Raw genomic sequence first — 11622 nt, forward strand, 5'->3', positions numbered from 1 at the left:
TCGAGCGTTGCCTCTGTCACTTCTATGTAATAAGCAAAAAGCATTTTCACCAGGGATGTGCGAAAATACGTAACAAGGGATATGTGTAGAATCCACTAGCAATGAGATTGCTTCATTTTCATAATCGGAGCTCATTGAACCCTTTTCTACCAGTGTAGAGCTAAAACTTGGCTGAACAAGGCTTAGGCTTTTTGGCAGGCAATCCCTGGTTCTCTGCGACTATTCGTCAAAATAAATGTCGCAGCAAAAATACCATAAAGTCAGCCAATCACAACAATTGAGATTATAGCAAACTTCCGTCAGCTAGCGTGGGACTGCAATTATTGTAAATCAAATCTTTGAAAAGAGCAACCGCCGAATTTCTTGCTGGTTCTTCTTGATAGAAAAGGAAAAACAACTTTCGGACGCTTTCATTTTATGCTATAATGTGGTATAAGTTTAATTTGTTTGTGGAATGCTATGCACAACGTACCGCGCAATGTATAAGACTCAGGCCACACGATGCGTTTCTGGTGCGTTGCGGCGCCGCACCGCACCACTGTAGATTTGGGTAGTGCGTTGCCACTCCAGCAAAATGTATGGCGTTGCAATGCACCACCCCTCTCCGCCTCGTCTTTCGGGTCCCAAGTCCATATTGCGCGTGCTTACCACACAACGTCGTAACGCATCGGGTGCCATGGTACAGCGGTTTTTTAGTACGCGACAGGTCCAGATGGCAATCGGGATGGGGTAACTAGCCCGGTGTAAGATAGCGCCGGTGACGTGCGGATGTGCGTGGCATCCCCCCGCCTCATACCCCGATTGCCATCTCGACCTGTCGCGTACTATGTGTAGGATGACGCAGCGGCACCGCTCTGGTGCCTCACCGCCAACACAACGCATCGTGTGAGGGAGACATCGAGATTTAGGGCGCGGTAGGACCAATCATAGTGGTCCAGGTGCTTTGTATGGCGCCCTGCTTGCTTTGTTTGTATGTAGTTGTCGCGCCGCACTCCGTTGCACGTTGTGTTTGTATTGAGCCTTAAGTGATCTAATCTATGCAAATACGAAATCCTAAATACTTAGGAAGGAGTTAGTGCTATGCGAAAATCCACTTATCCTCATGAGCACGCTCTAGAGTCGGGCGTGCATTAGCTCGATAATTGGAATTACAACGATTGTGGTTATTCAATTGTGGTTGAATTTGCGAACAATTGACTTCTGGCCTAGCTACGTAGCGGGACAAAACTATTGAACATAATATAGGTCTGTATATAATAATACGTAAATTATTAGAAAGCTCAAAGTCACTCAGCGGGTGATGGAGAGAGCTAGCTTGGAATTTCTCTACGTGATCAAATCAGAAATGAGGAGATCCGTAGGAGAACTAGAGTAACCGACATAGCTCAACGGGTTGCGAAGCTGAAGTGGCAATGGGCAGGGCACATAGTTCGTAAAACCGATAGACGTTGGGGTCTCAAGGTGTGTTGGAAGACCCCCCACTAGGTGGACGGACGACATCAGACTAGTCGCAGGGAGCCGCTGGATTCAAGCGGCGCAATACCGTGGCGTGTGGAAGTCCCTACAAGAGACCTATGTCCAGCAGTGGACGTCTATCAGTTGATGATGATGATGATGATGATGATATAATAGTAATATAATATGCAGTCTAATTAGGTACCTACTTAAATCTTGTTCTAACTTTGATCAAAATTAGTATTAAAGAGGCATTTTAATATGTTCCAGACCTTGCTTATTTTCTGAGTAACAAAATGTGTAGGATAGTGTTACTTATAACGTACGCATATCTTCTAGCTTGGGCCGACGACGGCCACTTTATAGAAGGTACGTAAAAACATTATTCACTTGTCTTAGTCGGAGTGCTGATTTTTATATTGTGTACGCTACGCGGTTTGCGTCGCAGCCAGACATAGTTGCGTAGTAGACTACGCTGTAGCTAATTGCTACGCTACTTGAGTCTAAAATAAAATTATAGTATACTTGAGCTACGTACAGTTAGTATAAATCTTGTAAGAGTGTTTAGGTACATGGCCTACTTGAGAAGGTATGCACAAAAAATTGTGTAGCTGTAGAGTTAATATTCGTTATAATTTAACTTTGGCCAGCGTTTACGAGGTTGTGTTAAATAAGTAAATGATATTCAAATTTATTACACCGCGTATAAACTTAACGCGGTTTAGCAATAATACAGACGGGTAAGAATGTTTTTATGCACTGCAATGGCTTTCCAGTGAAGTTGGGTGCCATTGACTCCATCTAATAATACTAAATAGAGTAAATGGATGGTGACTGTTCGAGGCCAATAAAGTATATGTACAGTTTGCTATGACTCTCACACTAGTGTAGACTGTAGCTATTGCCATAAGAAAGGAAAAAGTGTGCATTATTATGTCTTTTATATCACGATCTGTATGCTTCAGTAGAGTGGAGTGAGACTATGGCTCGTTTTCTAATATATAAAGATGAAAGTACATAACCTTAATGATGATATGATAATGAAAAACTTAACGGTGTCCCCATACGAAAATCTGGGTATTTTTAAAGGTGATAAGTTATACTAGGCTATGTCTGTGCCATGTTAAGATTAGTTTAGTGGTTGAGTTTTACAAGTAACTTGCACACTTTGGCACAATATTAGTGTCATTTAATTAGTCAATTTATGTTGGTTACTTGCTCTATTAAAAAGCGACTGAAATATTAGTTGCCTTTGATCAGAGATTATATGGTTGACTTTGAATGATCAAAGACTGTGTGGGCCATGTGTGAGCCTACTATGCGGTTGTCAAACTGTGGCTAGTGCTGTTCTCATCGGGTGGTTTCCGTCGGACGTACTACACTTCTGGTAAGTCATGTTTTTTAAAACACAGTTGATTTATGCTAAGCGTATTCATGGCAATTAGCTAGGGGTGCTAATTTCCATTAGGCGCTCTTGTTGTTTCAAATAATGGGATTCTTCTTGTGCCCCGTCTATTAGTTAGATGAACAGAGTAATAAATTAGAAATACTAGCCATTATTTACACAGAATTTCGTACCAAGCAACGTTTCTTTACTCCAAGAACTCGGCATTAAACAACGACTTTCGGCGTCAGTACAGAGTGGCATATTAAAATTCTTCGAACACGTCTCCCGGTGTGAGAGTGACTCCATCGAGCGTCTTGTCATGCAGGGCAAGGCGGAGGGCAGCAGAGGGTACCAGAGGGCGAGGAAGGTCGCCCATGCGATGGACCAACCAAATTAAGTCAGCTTTGTGTGGTCCTTTGCACGAGTGCACCAGGCTGACGTCTCCTGAAGATGTTCTGGTGTCGGAGTGAGTGTGTTCTGGAAGATCAGGTGTTCTGTGTTGATGGTGTGTATATTGCTTGCTTTTTCTGCTTCTTTAGTAGTGGGAGGGCGGGTGATACATATCGCATGCTGCAAATTGTAGTATACAAATTTGTCTATCACGAAGTAGTGGACATCAGCTAGGTAATTTAATATTTGCTTCTATAGACAATGTAAATTGTTTATAGAAGCTCTATTATGTATTGATAAGTAGATGGAATGACACACTTCATTTAAACCTTCGTGGAAGCTTCGTGGTTTTTTTTTGCTGTGTCTAAAGTTGACTTGTTAAACATTCTTTATGTTGATAATAAAAAATAAAAAATGTAAAACACACATTGTAGCATAATATTGTTACATTTAGTTCAAATGATACAGATCAGTCTCCAGCTTTAAACTTTGATTACGCAATTGCCGGATATTGATCGGGCCATTCAATTAAAACTTGTTATTCCCATTCACATTTTGAAATGGCGAAGTAGGAAATACAACAGCATTTAATATTCAAGAGTCCTTCCGGCTTAATAACTTGGAAATACAATTCATCCCGAGAGGAATTGCCACATTAAAATTTTAATAAGCATAATGCGCTCTCTGTTACTTATCCTACACTGCCATCAGTTCACTAAAACGTAGCTAACCACAAAGAGCTAGTTTTTAGGTTTGAGGGAAAAACATAGAGAAGCATATCCCTGAGTAGATTTTGTTATTTTTGGCTTGCTAACATATAAATATACACTAAGTATGTATAGCCTAAATCAGAAAGCACCAACGAATTCTAAATATGTATTCAATCTGAATCGTGTCGATGATTCGACGTTTTTGGTTCTATAATACTAATAATAATTTATTACAATTACTAGCTGATGCCCGCGACTTCGTTCACGTTAAGTTAGGTTTTCAAAAATCCCGTGGGAACTCTTTGTTTTTTCGGAATAAAAAGTAGCCTATGTCACTTTCCAAGTTTCTATCTATACCCATGAAAAATCACGTCAATCTGTTGCACCGTTGCTACGTAATTGAATGACAAACTAACAAACAAACACACTTTCGCATTTATAATAAGGGTACTTACTGATTGATTCAAACCGGATGGAGAATAACATCATCATCATTTCAATCCATCACCGACCCACTACTGTGAACGGGTCTTCTCGCAGAATTGAAAAAGGTCGTAGTCCACGATGTTAGCCAAGTCCGTATTAGCAATTTCACGTAGCTTTGAGAACAGGTTTCACGGCAATGTTTTCCGTTAAACCAAGTAATATTTAATAGCTTAAAATGTCTCACCTAACACTTCTAAATTTTTGTCTCTCCCGACCCGATAACTCCGAAAAGTTAGAAGTATCCAAAAAGTTAGGAGCCCTGGGATCGAATCCAAAGTTTTAACCACTAGGATATCAACGCGAACCGGATAAAAAAATATAGAAAAACGTGTACGTTATAACGTGTTAAAGATAAATAGAATTCTGTTTCAAACTTTTTATAAACTGGTTTAAAAACTTAAAATCGGCCATATACAGCTTAGCCATGTTGTAGTTACCGAACCGCAGAGTGGCATTCGGTACGTGTACAATTACTACTGTAATTAAAACGAAAATACAAAACACCAATACGAAGAGTAATTTTTAAACAATCCTTCGCTTACTTTTGAATTCAAACGTGAGTTTTTTTCCGTTTGCTTTATTTATTTTTAATCTACAAAGAGTAAGCCAATGGGTCATCATCATCATCATGATCAATAGTCTTCACACACCTTCGAGTAGGTACATTATGGAGAACTCTCAGGCATGCCGGTTTCCTTATGATGTTTTCCTTCACCGTTAAAGCAAGTGATATTTAATTCCTTAAAGGATGTTTAGTTTTCCCAAATTCGAAAATTTTCCAGGAATAATATCCAATTTTTCTTTCCATAAAAATCTAATTAAAAGTATTACGACCATTTTAAAATAAAAAATAGTAAAATCAGTCCAGCCGTTCTCATCTCAAGTAATGTGCTTACCAACGAACAGCATTTCATTTTATGGTAATAACACAAAATACTAATTATCAGAACCTTATAATCTCAGCCGTTGTATACAAATTATCAACACGTATTTATCATATTTATCATTATAATTATGTGACATAAGTAATCACGTTCTTGCCTAATTAGGTAATTGCTTGTTAGATAATAATCATTAGACGACGCGTTTATTTAATTAAGTCGAGTCAAGTCAAAGCGAATTCCTCGAACAGAAAAGCTCTGCATTTAATATTTCACTTCCCGCAAAAACCACTTCGTTACCCTTTCTCAAAGGGGAGACGTTATACGTATCATCCTTTGCCAAATAACTGGATCAGTAAATTTACTCAATATGTTGACATTAAAAAGAGAGTATAGAAGTTATACGTAAGAGATAAAACGATATAATGAGAGAGCACGTAAATTCGTTGGTCCCGTGCTTGATCGCTCTTCAGTGTAATATTGCTGTTCCATCGTGCTATGAGAGTGAGTATATAGACATAGAGAAGCACCTATATGTGAGCACTTGTGTGACCGCCTGCGTCTCTCTTAAGATTGACTGTCGTAGCCAAAATTCTGTCAGGAGATCAATAGTATTCCTCTTAGGGTGGATTAAGATCATACTAGCGAATGCTCGCTCTGTCCCCCCACTGTTATATTTTCTTTGAATAAACAGAAACCAAGCATTACTCTGTCTTTGTTTACCCAAAGATAATTTTACTGAGCGGTGATAGAGTGAGCATTCACTCGTTTGGTCTAAATTCACCTTTATACAAACCAAATCGTTTGCTGTGTTTTACGGAAAGCGAATTGTCGCTTTTACAAAAGTGCGAAAATGTGCTTTTCGTCAATAATATTTTTTAGTTAAATTTAGGTAGAAATCTATGGCAAACCATTGTGCGAAAATTGAAAAATCACTTTCCGTGAAAAATCGCATGTGAAACCACTATGAAGATAAATAATTAACAATTTCACAAAATGAAAATGATTTAAAAGTAGCAATAATGTAGCCTCTCTGAAACCAGCAAGACGTCAGCGTTGCGGTATGTCGTCTCCTTGTCGAGTTGCTTATCTCGGAGGTATTATTAACGCACGAAGAAAGTTTTCTCTCGTAAATTAGGTGGTGACTGAGTCGGTACCTACTCGTAAATTTACACCCTGTCAGAAACTGGTCTTGACTTATCTACATGTATATAAAAGCAAAAATTTACTGATTCATCAACGTACAATTCTAACCGCCTGAGCTTTCACTATTCTTCTCTATCGGTTTTGCGGTTGAGGCGTAAAAAGGTTCAGACAAACAGACAGACAAACTTTCGCAATCATAATAATTTATACCTAAAGTATGCCTTTTTAACGAATTTGGAAAGGATAAAAGATTTATAGGGCGATTCAATCATTGAATAGCATTTCAGAAACTGAAAGTTAGAGATGGAAAATATACCTAACTAGCTTATGCTCGCGACTTCGTCCGCTTGGACTACACAAATTTTAAGCCCGTATTTTACCCCTTTAGGGGTTGAATTTTCAAAAATCCTTTCTTAGCGGATGCCTACGTCGTAATAGCTATCTGCATGCCAAACAGGCCGATCCGTCCAGTAGTTTGCAGCTCAACCTACTGGACAGATCGTTGATAGATCAGCCAGTCAGTCAGTCACCTTTTCCTTTTATATATATTTAGATATAACTAAAAACCAACCCTAGTAACGAGCCGCTATTTTTGTGAAGCACGCTCATAGGTGCCAAAATGTGCGTAAACCCCGCTCTAATATTTATGTAGTCTGTGTCGCTACGCATAATAATATTATGTGTCACACACACATGCGCATGAATTTATTTTCACTTTGTAAGGTGGTTTGATACATCCGGCCGCGAAAATTCAAATTTTAGGTAGTTTTTCGAAAATAGTTGACTAATCATACATCGAAGGCTTATGGTAATGAGTTTTGCGGGCATAACATTTTTGCATCTTGCAAATCTGGAAAAATTCTGAAAATTATCTTTTAGGAACAAATATGAAGTAAATGAGTATTTTTGACCAAAGTTTTTATGGAAAAACATGTAGATGCATAAATGTTATGCCCGCAAAACTCATTATCATAAGCGTTCGATGTATGATTAGTCTACTATTTTCGAAAAACTAACTAAAATTTGAATTTTCGCGGCTGGATGTATATACAATTACCTTTGCAATGACCTTTGCTCTGTAGTTACAATAAGCAATATCTTTGCAACAATAAGTAAAACACAATAAGTAATTCTAAAAACACACAAAAAATATTGGAGCCACAAGTATTTCATAAGTTCTATTACACATTTGCGGTGGATTTACTGTGGGAATTTCTTGTTACCAGCTAATTCCCTACGTGCCCGTGTTCCTAAGTTTTACATCCAAGTTTTCTTTATTGTAAAACCGGTTTTGTGGTTCTTAATAACAATCCCTTTACCAGAGGAGTTTCTTTATATTTATTGAAGGTCTGTTTATTATTGTAACTTATATTTTCTTGGCTTCTTTTACACACACATTCATACTACTTTGCCTGCCCGGTGAAATGCAGTATTAATATAGGAGATTTTTTCATTGTTCTTAACAGAAAATAGAAGATGCCCATCTTTAACCAACTTCCAAAAAGGAGGTGGTTCTCAATTTGCGTAGATTTAGGTTTTTGTAAATCTTTTGACAATTCATTTTCCGGGATAAAAAGTAGCTTAAGTCACTCTCCATGTCTTTAAATATATCCATGCAAAAAATCACGTCAGTCCGTTACTCAGTTTCAGTGTGATTGAAGGACTAACTAACAATAAACATTCGCATATACCTAATATTCGCATGTATGTGAATATTTGTTCGGTAGTGATGAACCTGGGACTTTCCTAACCAGAACCAGGTCATCGTATTGTCCACACCATTGGGGTCCTCCTAAATTTCTACTATAATACTAAGATGTTTGTTCAAAACTCACTAAATATTAATTAGATTCAGGCCATTTATTATTCAGTACCCATGTTTAAGTTTAAGATTAATATTTAAAGCTTGGCGTTTATTCCATCCCCGTATTATGGCTTTATTGGCTTAATTGTGGCTATTTATCTTTCTATAATTTCAGGTGACGAAATGTGACTAAATTTCAGTGTTCCGTACCTACTAAAAGTGTTTTGAATTTTAGCTACGTTAAAGTAGATAGTATTCTCATTTCCCCGTCTTAAGCGTAGAGCTTGTCTATTCGTATAAAATGACCAGAGCCAGGAACATGGTCGGTCGCTAACTATGGGCCTCATAAGAAAGCTCAGAGTTACTCAGCGAGCTATGGAGAGAGCTATGCTAGGAGTTTCTCTACGTGATCATATCAGAAATGAGGAGATCCGTAGGAGGACTAAATTAACCGACATAGCTCAACGGATTGCGAAGCTGAAGTGGCAATGTGCAGGCAGGCAATGAGCTTTATACAGTGTTACTTACGGTAGAGTTTTCAATAATGAAGTATTATTTAAGTGTGCTATTGAATCACGTGTGGTCCACGCGTCGTAAACTTTTTTCACTTAAATATTGAAAATTCCATATAAGGATCAAGATTACTCACATTTCCATGTCTGTCGTGAGTCTAATCAGAGCGTCTACGCTCTGATTAGACTCACACGTGCGATGACTTTAAGCTAACCATTAGACCAATCACGCAAACTATGTCCGTATAAATAGATATGTGTGTTTCTTTAGCAAATGTCAGTAGAGTTTAGCTCTCCAATTGATGTTGAAGAGATGAATATTCATGAGCTTTCGGAAACTGCTCGTAGGCGTCGCGGCCGGCCTCCGCGCCGCTCGCTCCTATGTTGACAGATGAACAAATGAACTTTTAGCGAGTTACGACTGGCTGAATACTCAATTAATTTGCAAATCTTGACGCATCTGGATATTTATGTTATTCTTTGGCAAGTTTACGAATAAGTTTGCACAACAACGTCAAGAGAGGTTAGGAGGACTCAAGTATTTTAAGTAAATAATCGATTTGTTTTAAAAATTTAATACAATTTTTTTTTAAGTTAATGTGCAACTGGTGGGTTGCAGAATACTAGGCTAGAATAGCCGAAGCGAACGTAAAATAGAAGGAATAACATTTCACGAGTAAGTAATTACCTCTGCTTGAGCGAGAAGGGCTATAGTAGCCACGCTAGTTACTTATCTGTGGATATTCTTGTCCACACCGCTCGCTCAATGTTGACAGATGAACAAATAAACTTTAAGAGCCAGTTAGCCAGTCGGCTGAATACTAAATTAATTTGCAAATCTTGACGTATCTGGATATTTATTAGATATATATTCTTTGACAAGTTTGCGCATAATTGTGGTTTTACCTACTGGTAAATCGCAACTATCTATACTATCTTTATAAATTACTTGCGACCGCCCGCGGATTTGCTCGTAAAAATTGTGAAAATTCCAGCCTTTTCCTTGTTTATATTTTTAAAGGAATGGACGATGCAAAAATGCTGAACATTAAAAGCGCTTGTAAAGCAAAACAGCAAGGCTTATAAAACTTAAGAGATATATTAGACTTTAGAGCTAACTACTCGCGCATTCCCTAGTTCTCAACTAAAGCACTTTGTCACAGATAGGATATGACTTATGAGATCGACCTGAGCTCTCTCTATTCTAATAAGAAAATGCTAATATACGGATCTGTCTCAACTCTTTGGTATATTAGTTACGAACTCTTCATACTTACCTACTACATTCTCGAGTGGTCACTCCAAACAAGATTTTTTTGATGCGAGATTTTGCTTATAACATGATCGCGAGCTATGATCGCGAGTGTCTTGTATGATTTGACTATAGAAGAAGGCAGTAATATTTCTTTAAAAGTTTTTTTTAAATTCAGATACAAGTTAGCCCTTGACTGAAATCTGGGCCGGCGATGGGTTGATCTCAAACCATCTTCATCTGATAATGACGATGAATGGAAAATAACAGTTTGTTTTTTGTATGTCAGTAAAATTAAATAAATAAGAATTCCCGTTACTCATGATGATGATGAGACGTCTCCAGTCTTCACAAACAAAAATTACTATACATTTAAAAAATTCTTCAACTCTCATTCATATAATAATAATATTTACTTTATTTTAATAGGCACTCGCATATTTTATTCCATATAAAAGGTTTGCAATTTCATTCAGTCCTTGCCGGGAAGCAGGAAAAGTTGTATTTTAATTAACTTGTGTAAAAACGTGCCCGCAAACATGCCACATAGTCGGCGAACTGGTGGCAAATATTCAGGGAGGTGCTTGATAAATTAATAAAGCTATTAAGTAGCTCTCTAACTTAACAAAGTATAGCCAGGTTCTACATTTCAACTTATAAACTTTTAGTTAAAATCAATGAAATCTTCTTTATAGTGGTATTCCTAATTGTTGAGGGACATGATCTCTTCACATTAATCACTTAATGGCAGGAGTTCTCTTGGGATACTAATGTGGTGGGTTCCCAGATCTTCCCCATAGGTACAACTCACAAAGAGAAGGAGATTTCAACTCTTAAGTTTTACAGTTGTTATTATTACATGTTAGGGGTTAGGCACGAAGGAATAAAAAGGTCAAATTTGGACCTCCAAAGTCGATTACCCATTCAGTCACCGACTTGGGTCAACGTCGCTTAACAATCGCGATCGAATAGTATGCGTTGTAACAATTAGGCCACACATCCTTCACTAGCTAGGTATTGACGTAGCTAGTGAAGGACCTAGATTGAAGGTTTAAAGGCTGTATTGGCGGCTTTTATCAAGCACCTCTTTAAAACTTTCCACCACCTCTTAATTCAGCTATTTTAAGTAGAGTGTGGTGGAGTTGTACTGTAATATATTTGCCTTGCAAATGTGACGCATATGCGTACATATTTGATGCGTTGGTATGCCGTGGTACACAATGAGCGGAATCAAAAGTCAAGTGCGTCCCGGAAAACGTATAAAGTACAGTTCCGTAGGCATGCTTGTCTGCAGCTTGATTGAATATTTTTTTAAATAAACTTAATCCTACTTTTCATATTGAGGAGGTACCCTATAATGTCAATTCGATTTTTTGAAAATAAGTAGTATCCGAATAAAATGGCTGTGACATACGGAATACGGACAGACGGTCTGGACGAAGCTATAATAAGTATAAGAGTTCCTTGTTTTATATGTTTACTACGGAACCTTAATATTCCCCTGGGTACGGTTAATCCATTCTAGTTTCAATATTCATGCGCTTTCCTATTAAAGTCCTTAAGCCGGTTTCAGACTAGCGTTATTTCTGCGCGTACTAC

This window comes from Maniola hyperantus, chromosome 16 (genome assembly GCF_902806685.2).
Source record: "Maniola hyperantus chromosome 16, iAphHyp1.2, whole genome shotgun sequence".
NCBI lineage: Eukaryota > Metazoa > Arthropoda > Insecta > Lepidoptera > Nymphalidae > Maniola > Maniola hyperantus.